Source organism: Lolium rigidum, unplaced genomic scaffold (assembly GCF_022539505.1).
Source record: "Lolium rigidum isolate FL_2022 unplaced genomic scaffold, APGP_CSIRO_Lrig_0.1 contig_7894_1, whole genome shotgun sequence".
NCBI lineage: Eukaryota > Viridiplantae > Streptophyta > Magnoliopsida > Poales > Poaceae > Lolium > Lolium rigidum.
This window is the reverse complement of record NW_025901512.1, coordinates 108,518-122,668: the sequence shown is the minus strand read 5'-3', so window position 1 is coordinate 122,668 and position 14,151 is coordinate 108,518.

The window sequence follows — 14,151 nt, the reverse complement described above, 5'->3', positions numbered from 1 at the left end:
AGTGAGGTTGTCAATCTCACCGGCTTGCTGTAACAAAGGATTAACCGTATTGTGTGGAAGATGATTGTTTGCAGAAAACAATTAGAACAAGTATTGCAGTAGATTGTATTTCAGTAAAGAGAATTGGACCGGGGTCCACAGCTCACTAGAGGTGTCTCTCCCATAAGACAAACAAGCATGTTGGGTGAACAAATTACAGTTGGGCAATTGACAAATAAAGAGAGCATGACAATGCACATACATATCATGATGAGTATAGTGAGATTTAATTGGGCATTACGACAAAGTACATAGACCGCCATCCAACTGCATCTATGCCTAAAAAGTCCACCTTCAGGTTATCATCCGAACCCCTCCAGCATTAAGTTGCAAAGCAACGGACAATTGCATTAAGTATGGTGCGTAATGTAATCAACAACTACATCCTTAGACATAGCATCAATGTTTTATCCCTAGTGGCAACAAGCACAACACAACCTTAGAACTTTCGTCACTCGTCCCGTGTGTCAATGCGGCATGAACCCACTATCGAGCATAAGTACTCCCTCTTGGAGTTACAAGCATCTACTTGGCCAGAGCATCTACTAGTAACGGAAAGCATGCAAGATCATAAACAACACATAAGTATAACTTTGATAATCAACATAACAAGTATTCTCTATTCATCGGATCCCAACAAACGCAACATATAGAATTAAAGATAGATGATCTTGATCATGTTAGGCAGCTCACAAGATCCGACAATGATAGCACAATGGGGAGAAGACAACCATCTAGCTACTGCTATGGACCCATAGTCCAGGGGTAGACTACTCACACATCACACCGGAGGCGACCATGGCGGCGTAGAGTCCTCCGGGAGATGATTCCCCTCTCCGGCAGGGTGCCGGAGGCGATCTCCTGGATCCCCCGAGATGGGATCGGCGTTGGCGGCGTCTCTGGAAGGTTTTCCGTATCGTGGCTCTTGGTACTGGGGGTTTCGTTACGGAGGCTATTTGTAGGCGGAAGGGCAGGTCAAGAGGCGGCACGGGGGTCCCACACCATAGGGCCGCGCGGCCAAGGGGGGGGCCACGCCGCCCTAGGGTGTGGCCCCCTCGTGGCCCCTCTTCGTCTCTCCTTCGGACTTCTGGAAGCTTCGTGGAAAAATAGGCCCCTGGGCTTTGATTTCGTTCAATTCCGAGAATATTTCCTTACTAGGATTTCTGAAACCAAAAACAGCAGAAAACAAGAACTGGCACTTCGGCATCTTGTTAATAGGTTAGTTCCAGAAAATGCACGAATATGACATAAAGTGTGCATAAAACATGTAGATAACATCAATAATGTGGCATGGAACATAAGAAATTATCGATACATCGGAGACGTATCAGCATCCCCAAGCTTATTTCTGCTCGTCCCGAGCAGGTAAAAAGATAACACAGATAATTTCTGGAGTGACATGCCATCATAATCTTGATCATACTATTTGTAAAGCATATGTAGTGAATGCAGCGATCAAAACAATATATATGACATGAGTAAACAAGTGAATCATAAAGCAAAGACTTTTCATGAATAGCACTTCAAGACAAGCATTAATAAGTCTTGCATAAGTGTTAACTCATAAAGCAATAATTCAAAGTAAAGGTATTGAAGCAACACAAAAGAAGATTAAGTTTCAGCGGTTGCTTTCAACTTGTAACATGTATATCTCATGGATATTGTCAACATAGAGTAATATAATAAGTGCAATAAGCAAGTATGTAGGAATCAATGCACAGTTCACACAAGTGTTTGCTTCTTAAGGTGGAGAGAAATAGGTGAACTGACTCAACATTGAAAGTAAAAGAATGGTCCTCCATAGAGGAAAAGCATCGATTGCTATATTTGTGCTAGAGCTTTGATTTTGAAAACATGAAACAATTTTGTCAACGGTAGTAATAAAGCATATGCATCATGTAAATCATATCTTATAAGTTGCAAGCCTCATGCATAGTGTACCAATAGTGCCCGCACCTTGTCCTAATTAGCTTGGACTACCTGGATTATCACCGCAATACATATGCTTTCACCAAGTATCACAAAGGGGTACCTCTATGCCGCCTGTACAAAGGTCTAAGGAGAAAGCTCGCATTTGGGTTTCTCGCTTTTGATTATTCTCAACTTAGACATCCATACCGGGACAACATAGACAACAGATAATGGACTCCTCTTTTAATGCTTAAGCATTCAACAACAATTAATTCTTTTCTCATTAGAGATTTGAGGATGTTTGTCCAAAACTGAAACTTCCACCATGGATCATGGCTTTAGTTAGCGGCCCAATGTTCTTCTCTAACAATATGCATGCTCAAACCATTCAACTCAGTGTAGATCGCCCTTACTTCCGACAAGACGAACATGCATAGCAACTCACATGAAATTCAACAATGAAAAGTTGATGGCGTCCCCAGTAAACATGGTTATCGCACAACAAGCAACTTAATAAGAGATAAAGTGCATAATTACATATTCAATACCACAATAGTTTCTAAGCTATTTGTCCCATGAGCTATATATTGCAAAGGTGAATGATGGAATTTTAAAGGTAGCACTCAAGCAATTTACTTTGGAATGGCGGAAAATACCATGTAGTAGGTAGGTATGGTGGACACAAATGGCATAGTGGTTGGCTCAAGTATTTTGGATGCATGAGAAGTATTCCCTCTCGATACAAGGTTTAGGCTAGCAAGGCTTATTTGAAACAAACACAAGGATGAACCGGTGCAGCAAAACTCACATAAAAGACATATTGAAAACATTATAAGACTCTACACCGTCTTCCTTGTTGTTCAAACTCAATACTAGAAATTATCTAGACCTTAGAGAAACCAAATATGCAAACCAAATTATAGCATGCTCTATGTATTTCTTCATTAATGGGTGCAAAGCATATGATGCAAGAGCTTAATCATGAGCACAACAATTGCCAAGTATCACATTACCCAAGACATTTATAGCAATTACTACATGTATCATTTTCCAATTCCAACCATATAACAATTTAACGAAGGAGAAACTTCGCCATGAATACTATGAGTAGAGCCTAAGGACATACTTGTCCATATGCTACAGCGGAGCGTGTCTCTCTCCCATAAAGTGAATGCTAAGATCCATTTTATTCAAACAAAACAAAAAATAAAAACAAACCGACGCTCCAAGAAAAAGCACATAAGATGTGATGGAATAAAAATATAGTTTCAGGGGAGGAACCTGATAATGTTGTCGATGAAGAAGGGGATGCCTTGGGCATCCCCAAGCTTAGACGCTTGAGTCTTCTTGATATATGCAGGGGTGAACCACCGGGGCATCCCCAAGCTTAGAGCTTTCACTCTCCTTGATCATGTTGCATCATACTCCTCTCTTGATCCTTGAAAACTTCCTCCACACCAGACTCGAAACAACTCATTAGAGGGTTAGTGCACAATAAAAATTAACATATTCAGAGGTGACACAATCATTCTTAACACTTCTGGACATTGCATAATGCTACTGGACATTAGTGGATCAAAGAAATTCATCCAACATAGCAAAAGAGGCAATGCGAAATAAAAGGCAGAATCTGTCAAAACAGAACAGTTCGTATTGACGAATTTTAAAATGGCACCAGACTTGCTCAAATGAAAATGCCCAAATTGAATGAAAGTTGCATACATATCTGAGGATCATGCACGTAAATTGGCTTAATTTTCTGAGCTACCTACAGGGAGGTGGACCCAGATTCGTGACAGCAAAGAAATCTGGAACTGTGCAGTAATCCAAATCTAGTACTTACTTTTCTATCAATGGCTTAACTTGGCACAACAAAACACAAAACTAAGATAAGGAGAGGTTGCTACAGTAGTAAACAACTTCCAAGACACAAAATAAAAACAAAGTACTGTAGCAAAATAACACATGGGTTATCTCCCAAGAAGTTCTTTCTTTATAGCCATTAAGATGGGCTCAGCAGTTTTAATGATGCACTCGCAAGAAATAGTATTTGAAGCAAAAGAGAGCATCAAGAGGCAAATTCAAAACAAATTTAAGCCTAACATGCTTCCTATGAAAAGGAATCTTGTACACAAATAAATTCATGAAAAGCAAAGTGACAAGATCAGGAAGATAAAACAAGTGTAGTTTCAAAAATTTCAGCACATAGAGAGGTGTTTTAGTAACATGAAAATTTCTACAACCATATTTTCCTCTCTCATAATAACTTTCAGTAGCATCATGAGCAAACTCAACAATATAACTATCACATAAAGCATTCTTATCATGAGTCTCATGCATAAAATTATTACTCTCCACATAGGCATAATGAATTTTATTAGTTGTAGTGGGAGCAAATTCAACAAAGTAGCTATCATTATTATTCTCATCATCAAATATAGGAGGCATATTGTAATCATAATCAAATTTATCCTCCATAACAAGGCGGTACTAAAAGACCAATATCATTATCATAAATAGGAGGCAAAGTATCATCAAAGTAAATTTTCTCCTCAATGCTTGGGGGAATAAAAAGATCATGAAAACCAGCTTCCCCAAGCTTAGAACTTTCTATATTATTACCAACAATGGTGTTCAAAGCGTTCATACTAATATTACTACCAGCATGCAAATAAGATTCCATAGGTTTTTTAATTTTCGCATCAAACAATCCATGTTTTAAATCAGGAAATAGAAATAGAAGCTCATTCTTGTCCATTATGCCAAACTAGTGAAATAAAAAAACATGCATGATATTAAGTAAAGTAAAACAAGTAACTAATTTTTTTGTGTTTTTGATTTAGTGCAGCAAACAAAGTAGTAAATAAAACTAAGCAAGACAAAAACAAAGTAAAGAGATTGAGAAGTGGAGACTCCCCTTGCAGCGTGTCTTGATCTCCCCGGCAACGGCGCCAGAAATTTAGCTTGATGACGCGTAAAGCACACGCTCGTTGGGAACCCCAAGTGGAAGGTGTGATGCGTACAGCAGCAAGTTTCCCTCAGTAAGAAACCAAGGTTTATCGAACCAGTAGGAGCCAAGAAGCACGTTGAAGGTTGATGGCGGCGGGATGTAGTGCGGCGCAACACCGGGGATTCCGGCGCCAACGTGGAACCTGCACAACACAACCAAAGTACTTTGCCCCAACGAAACAAGTGAGGTTGTCAATCTCACCGGCTTGCTGTAACAAAGGATTAACCGTATTGTGTGGAAGATGATTGTTTGCGAGAAAACGAGTAGAACAAGTATTGCGATGAGATTGTATTTCAGTAAAGAGAATTGGACCGGGGTCCACAGTTCACTAGAGGTGTCTCTCCCATAAGACAAACAAGCATGTTGGGTGAACAAATTACGGTTGGGCAATTGACAAATAAAGAGAGCATGACAATGCACATACATATCATGATGAGTATAGTGAGATTTAATTGGGCATTACGACAAAGTACATAGACCGCCATCCAACCGCATCTATGCCTAAAAAGTCCACCTTCAGGTTATCATCCGAACCCCTCCAGTATTAAGTTGCAAAGCAACGGACAATTGCATTAAGTATGGTGCGTAATGTAATCAACAACTACATCCTTAGACATAGCATCAATGTTTTATCCCTAGTGGCAACAAGCACAACACAACCTTAGAACTTTCTCGTCATCGTCCCGGTGTCAATGCGAGCATGAACCCACTATCGAGCATAAGTACTCCCTCTTGGAGTTACAAGCATCTACTTGGCCAGAGCATCTACTAGTAACGGAAAGCATGCAAGATCATAAACAACACATAAGTATAACTTTGATAATCAACATAACAAGTATTCTCTATTCATCGGATCCCAACAAACGCAACATATAGAATTACGGATAGATGATCTTGATCATGTTAGGCAGCTCACAAGATCCGACAATGATAGCACAATGGGGAGAAGACAACCATCTAGCTACTGCTATGGACCCATAGTCCAGGGGTAGACTACTCACACATCACACCGGAGGCGACCATGGCGGCGTAGAGTCCTCCGGGAGATGATTCCCCTCTCCGGCAGGGTGCCGGAGGCGATCTCCTGGATCCTCCGAGATGGGATCAGCGTTGGCGGCGTCTCTGGAAGGTTTTCCGTATCGTGGCTCTCGGTACTGGGGGTTTCGTTACGGAGGCTATTTGTAGGCGGAAGGGCAGGTCAAGAGGCGGCACGGGGGCCCCACACCATAGGGCCGCGCGGCCAAGGGGGGGGGGGCGCGCCGCCCTAGGGTGTGGCCCCCTCGTGGCCCCTCTTCATCTCTCCTTCGGACTTCTGGAAGCTTCGTGGAAAAATAGGCCCCTGGGCTTTGATTTCGTCCAATTCCGAGAATATTTCCTTACTAGGATTTCTGAAACCAAAAACAGCAGAAAACAACAACTGGCACTTCGGCATCTTGTTAATAGGTTAGTTCCAGAAAATGCACGAATATGACATAAAGTGTGCATAAAACATGTAGATAACATCAATAATGTGGCATGGAACATAAGAAATTATCGATACGTCGGAGACGTATCAGAGACCTCCACAAATTCCTCCTTTATCACGATTAGTAGCAAGCCTAAAAGCTATCAAAGCACCCAAATTATAAGTTCTATCACGTTGCAATGCAGCAGCTAAGAAAACCAAATCATGGATGGATAACTTATTTGCATTCTTTCTAGCAAGTACGCACTTGGTGATAAAGTAAGCAAAATAGCGAATAGCTGGGAGTTGAATACTACGAATTTTATCACTCTCATCTGAGAAGCTTCTCCCTTGACATATCATCTTGTATAGACTCAAGAGTTCCTGCGGCAGCCCCCTAATCTTCTCACATGATCCCCATTGTGGCACTTTAATAGCTGCACAAAAATCATCAAAGGGCAAGTTGATAGTTTTATTGTAGATTTTATATCGAACCATGGGGTTAGATTGGGACCAATGGAATTCAAAATCCTGCACCACTGACATGGTTAGTTTTGCATATTGGTAAGGTTCACCAACAACAAAATCTTCCAACCCTGCATTAGAAATCAGATTTTGAACATCCTGAAAAATTCCCGCACTCCTCATGAAATCGGTGCATGGGTAGTAGGAGGGGTATACTCCCTCTTCACGGTGGACTCTCATAACTTCATGCACCTCCAATTCATGTTGGTTGAGTTGGTGTCTATTCCACTCCATTTTCTGAAATTTTTCAACAATCATTATAAAAGTTGATTTTGAGAAATATAAATGAGGAAAACTACTATAGGAACTTGATAGGGTACTAAACATGCATCAAAACTAATTTTTACAACTTAGAACAAGCATGCAAACTCACTTAACATGTCACCTACAGCAGCAAAATACTCAAGATATACTCAACCAAACAAAATTCTATTTGGATAATCAGAGGAGTCACATACCGGAGAACAAATGTGCCAAATTTCAGACAGAAATCTGGGCTGAGTAAGGAGATCAAGAAATCCTGAGCTCTCGGGCAAAAACGTGAGTGAGAACGAACTGGTTCGAGTTTTTTCGGGAGAGAGAGTGGAATGAGTGGAAGGGATGACTAAGTGGGGCCAGGAGGGGCCCTCACCACAGGGTGGCGCGCCCCCCTTGCTGGCCGCGCCGCCAGGTGGGGTGCAGCCCTGGGGTGCCCCACTAGTCAGCCCCAGGCGCTCCCATGTTGCATTTTGAAAAATAGGACCAGCGGTGTAATTTTTGTAAATTTTTGAAAACTTCGAAAAATGCACATTTCTGGGTGTTAAAGTAACTATTACAGGGCAGAAAAAGATCTTCAAACTTCTAAACAACTAAAGCATCTTGCAAAACAAGTAGTACTACAGCAAGCAAACAAGTGGGGAGAAAGAAAGAAATGTTGTTTAGCTCTTCTATGCATATAAAATGTACTTGTTAACAAGGTTAATCAAGTCTTGCCACCAAATAAATTTTACATGACATAAGAAGAAATAAACCTCAAATCAATCATGTTACCTTATATTGTATTGATATGGATCCAATCATAATATTCTGATATCCTTGTATAGGCTCATATATAGGACAATCAATAACTCCTACTTTGATAGTTCTCAAATTAGAAATTGTATTAACTCCATATACTTTATCAATCCTCTTGGGAAAATAAACAGTATGCTCCTTGTCATCAACATTAAAAGTAACTTTTCCTTTATTGCAATCAATAATAGCCCCTGCAGTGTTAAGAAAAGGTCTTCCAAGAATAATAGACATATTATCATCTTCAGGCATTTCCAACACAACAAAATCAGTTAATATTAAGCAATTATTAGCAACTTGAACAGGAACATCCTCACATATACCAACAGGAACAGCAGTAGATTTATCAGCCATTTGCAAAGATATATCAGTTGGTATCAACTTATCTAAATAAAGTCTCTTGTAAAGAGAAAAAGGCATAACACTAACTCCTGCTCCCAAATCACATAGAGCAGTTCTAACATAATTATTCTTGATGGAACAAGGGATAGTCGGTATACCAGGGTCTCCCAGCTTCTTTGGAACCTTGCCATTGAAAGAGTAATTAGCAAGCATAGTGGAAATCTCCTCATTAGGAATTTTCCTTTTGTTAGAGACAATATCTTTCATATACTTTGAATAAGGAGGCAATTTAATAGCATCGAGTCAAAGGGATTTGCAGGAACAAAGGTTTCATCCAATCACAAAATTTATTATAGTGTTCGTCCTCCTTTGATTTTAGTTTCTTAGCAGGAAAAGGCATTTGCTTTTGAACCCAAGGTTCTCTTTCATTACCATGTTTCTTAGCAATAAAATCTTCTCTAGTATACTTTTTATTTTTAGCATGCTTTTCAGGTTCATCTTCAACCTCTTCTTTATCAGAAGCATCATTCTTATCATTATCTTTATCATATTCATTACCACTTTCAGTTTCATTATCAGAAATAGAAATACTATTAGGATCATTAACAGGCTCAGAGGATTCTACAACAGTTTTATGTTTCTTCTTCTTTTTCTTAGAAGGAGCACTAATTTCTTTAGTTCGTTGAGAATCTTGTTCAACTCTTTTGGGATGCCCCTCAGGATATAGAGGATCCTGAGTAGAAACACCGCCTCTAGTTGTTACTTCATAAGCATGTTTTTCTTTAGAAGTATTTCTTAACAAGTCATTTTGCACTTTAGTAAGTTGATCAATTTGAGTTTGAACCATATGAAAATGTTTAACAAGCATCTTAACATCATTGGAGGTTCTCTCCACAATATCATGCAATTTACTAATAGCTTGAGAATTTTCCATTAAATGATTCTCTACTCTCATATTAAAGTTATCTTGCTTAACAACATAATTATCAAATTCATCTAAACATTGATCAGGAGGTTTTGAGTAAGGAATATCTTCTTTATCAAAGCGTTGAAGAGAATGTACCTCAATCATGGATAAGGGGGAGTTATCTTACATAAATCTTCTATGGGAGGTAAATTCTTCACATCTTCGGATTTAATACCTTTCTCTTTAAGAGATTTCTTGGCTTCTCTCATATCTTCATCACTTAATTTAATCATACCCCTCTTCTTCAATATTGGTGTTGGGGTTGGTTCAGGTGTAGTCCAATCATCATGATTTTGGCTTATTCTAGCCATTAATTCTTTAGCTTCGTCTGGAGTTCTTTTCCTGAAAACACAACCAGCACAACTATCCAGGTATGCCCTAGACTCAATGGTTAGTCCACTATAAAATATATCAAGTAAGTCATGCTTTTCCAAATCATGTCTAGGCCGAGCTCTAAGAAGAGAGCAAAACCTTGCCCAAGCTTCGAGCAATTTCTCTCCATCTTCCTGGTCAAAACTATAAATTTTCTGCAAAGCAATATGTTGAGCACTAGCAGGAAAATATTTTCGAAAGAACACATCAAGCAAACCATTTGGACTATCAATAGAATCAGGAGGCAAACTATTATACCAGGTTTTAGCATCATCCTTTAATGAGAAGGGAAAAAATTTAGCAACAAAATAAGTACGCTTCTTAATATCATCAGAAAACAAGCTACTCAAAGTAGAAAGCTCATTCATGTGTTCTACAGCACTTTCTTTTTCAGTACCACAAAAAGGTGTTTTCTCAACAATTGATATATGAGATAAATCAAGAGAAAAATCATAATCCTTATCCTTAATGTTTATAGGAGATGTGGCAAATTTAGGATCGGGAGACAGTTTATATCTAACGAGCATGTTGTGCAAGAAGCTTTTTAATGTTACTTGCACCAGTAGTAGCATTACATTTATCAATAAAATCATCATCAAGTTCCACATAATCTTCATCAAGATCATCACTAGAGTGTTCAACGGACTCGAGTGAATTAACAGGTGTAACAGTATTTTCATTAGGAATTTCAGTATTTTCAATTTGTCTAGACCTAGCAATTGTAGCATCTAGAAAAGAACCTAATGAACCATTATCATCAAGCACAGCAGAAGCATCATCAAGATTATAAGAGGAATTTTCAGATTCAGCAGAAGTACCAGCATGTGAAGCTTGTGGTGGTGAAACAAGTTGACTTATCACAGATGGTGAATCAAGAGCAGCAGAGGTACTCAGAGTTGTACCTTTTCTTGTAGTGGATGGTAATATGGCGACTTTAGCATCGCGAGATTTACCCATGATGGAGGATTTGCAGCGAACAATATCAATCCAGGTGAACTTGCAAATAAAGCTATGCTCCCCGGCAACGGCGCCGAGAAAATAGTCTTGATGACCCACAAGTATAGGGGATCGCAACGAGTCTTCGAGGGAAGTAAAACCCAATTTATTGATTTGACACAAGGGGAGCCAAAGAATATTTGTAAGCCTTAACAGCGGAGTTGTCAATTCAGCTGCACTGGAAACAGACTTGCTCGCAAGAGTTTATCAGTAGCAACAGTTTTATAGCAGTAGCAGTAGTGAAATATAAGCAACAGTGTAATAAAGACAGCAGTAGTGATTATAGTAAACAGCAGGATTAAAATATTATAGGCACAGGGATGGATGAACGGGCGCTGCATGGATAAGAGAACTCATGTAACAATCAAGGCAGGGCATTTGCAGATAGTAATAAAACAGTATCCAAGTACTAAATAACCATAGGCATGTGTTCCGTATATAGTCGTACGTGCTTGTAATGAGAAACTTGCACAACATCTTCTGTACTACCAGCCGGTGGCAGCCGGGCCTCTAGGGAAACTACTGGTAATTAAGGTACTCCTTTTAATAGAGTACCGGAGCAAAGCATTAACACTCCGTGAACACATGTGATCCTCATATCACAGCCTTCCCCTCCGGTTGTCCCAATTTCGTCACTTTGGGGCCTCGGGTTCCGGACAGCAATATGTGTATACAACTTGCGAGTAAGATCATAAAACAATGAATATCATCATGAATCAATAACATGTTCAGATCTGAAATCATGGCACTCGGGCCCTAGTGACAAGCATTAAGCATAACAAGTTGCAACAATATCATAAAAGTACCAACAACGGATACTAGGCACTATGCCCTAACAATCTTATGCTATTACATGAACAATCTCATCCAATCCCTACCATCCCCTTCAGCCTACAGCGGGGGAATTACTCACACATGGATGGGGGAAACATGGATGGTTGATGGAGAGGCGTCGGTGGCGATGATGGCGATGATCTCCTCCAATTCCCCATCCCGGAAGGGTGCCAGAACGGAGTTTCTGATCCCGAGACGGAGTTTCACGATGGCGGTGGAGTTCTGGATGTCTTCTGGCAATTTCGTCGAACCCCCGTGCGTTTTTAGGTCAAAGGCCTTAAGTAGTCCAGAGGGGAGCGTCGGGGGCTGCCCGAGGCGTCACCACCATAGGGCGGCGCGGCCCAGGGGCCCACCGCGCCGCCTGGTGATGTGGGCGCCTCGTGGCCCCCCTCCGTCTCGTCTTCTGGCTCCGTAGGTCTTCTATGAAAATAGGCCCATTGCAATTATTTTCGGGGATTTTCCTGAAAGTCGAGTTTCTGCACAAAAATAAGACACCAGGGCAATTCTGCTGAAAACAGCGTTAGTCCGTGTTAGTTGTATCCAAAACACACAAATTAGAGGCAAAACAATAGCAAAAGTGTTCGGGAAAGTAGATACGTTTTGGACGTATCAGGAGACGATCTCTAACCAGAACTCCGCACTGATTTTTAAATGTCACTCTGACACTCGCGGGTGCCACCGGTTGGCCTTTCGGTGATATAGCTTCAATTGTGAAGTGGTCTTTTTTGGTCAACTTCTTTGCCGGGCCTCGTTTCTCCAACTTATATTCGGAGGCCTAAGAGAATAAAAATTAATTAATTTATATACAAATGTACATATAGAATTCCATTAATGCCTCAACTGATCGTATACCTCGTCATGACCGGAGCCGTCGGCTTCTCCATCATCGGAGCTGCGGGCTTCTCCATCACCGGAGCCGCGGGCTTCTCCAACACCAGAGCCGCGGTCTTGTCCAGCTCCGGAGCCGTCGGCTTGTCCATTACCGGAGTCGCGCTCTTCTCCGTCGGCTTCTGGGCCATCGCGGATTATGTCCTCGAATAGGTCTTCTTGTTCCAAGTCTCGATGGATTTCGAATGGATCCATTGTTTCTGCAAAAAAATAAATCGATAAGTACATGTTCTAACCCTAACCAAACCCTAACCCTAATCAAACACTAACCAATGGTCACGTGTTTGTGAGAGGGAGAGGGTGTCGGCGACGCGTGTTTGCGAGAGGGAGAGGGTGTCAGCGATGCGTGTTTGCGAGAGGGAGAGGGTGTCGTCGACGCGTGTTTGCGAGAGGGAGAGGGTGTCGGCGATGCGTGTTTGCGAGAGGGAGAGGGTGTCGCCGACGCGTGTTTGCGAGAGGGAGAGGGTGTCGCCGACGCGTGTTTGCGAGAGGGAGAGGGTGTCGGCGACGCGTGTTTGTGAGAGGGAGAGGGTGTCGGCGACGCGTGTTTGCGAGAGGGAGAGGGTGTCGGCGACGCGTGTTTGCAAGAGGGAGAGGGGTGTCGGCAACGTGTGTTTGCAAATGAATGTGTAGATCTCATTTTACGGGTATAGTACTCGGATTAGGCATTTAAAAATGTATGATTTTTCAAAGTTCTGTAAGGTCACATTTTATAGCTCCATAATGTTCCTTATATTTTTAGGATTTCAACAGTGTAAAGTTTGTGATTTTTGGACAAGCAGAGCTCTGGTTATGATTTTTGCAAAGCGCGGACTGTCGAAACAGAGATTAACGCAAACTAGGGTGTGTCCCTGACACTTGGCGCTCTACTATTGGTCGATACCACTTCGCACGGATCAGCCTCTTTATCCGTTGGATCTAACTAACATGGATGGCCATATTTAATTGCAGAGATGGGAAAAAAATGAAAAGGGAATGCTCACGTGGCGGCGACGTGGCGCTGATGTGGCGGCGAAAATGGTGGTGCGGCGGCTCTGCGCACCGGCGGCGAACGGCGGCGAGCCGGGGGTGCTCCTTGGCGACGGCGAGGTGGTCCTCCGAGTTCGACGCGACGCGGCGGGTTCGATGCTGGGGTCGGCGTCCTCGTGCGCGTGCGGGAACGACGAGGGCGAGCGGCGGGCGGCGGCGGTCAGCGCGGTCGTCGATGGGGATGACGCTCTGCTGCGCTAGAGAGTGAGGGGAGGGGGTCAGGGGGGTGCGCACGAGAGAGGGGAGTAAGAGGGTGCCAAAAATAGGCGGCGAGGCTCACCGGCGGCGTCGAATTCGAGTTCGAATGGCGGCGGGTCTGCGGGGCTCCGGTGAGTAAATTCGGCGGTCTGGGGGAGGGCACGAGCGTGGTGGGGAAAATGGGGAGGAGGCAGGCGCGGCGGCAGTGGCGGCGCCATAGCTCGAGGTGCTGGCGGCAGAGGAGAGGCTCGAGGCGCGGCGTCGTCGGCGGCGGCGCAATCCGGCAGCCTAGCGGCGTCTGAGAATTAGGGTTGGCCTCCAGTCGTCGCGGGTCGTCGCTCGGCCCGCGACGCGCAGAGCTTTTATACCATGCCCCCTTTTGTCGCGGGTTGTGCCACGGCCCGCGACAAAAGGCCCCACTTTTGTCGCGGGTGGTGCCACCACCCGCGACAAAAGGGGGGGTCTTTTGTCGCGGGTCGACTAACCACCCGCGACAAAAGGGGTTGGGGGCTGATCCGTGGGAACTGCATCCAACGGCTCCGGCCG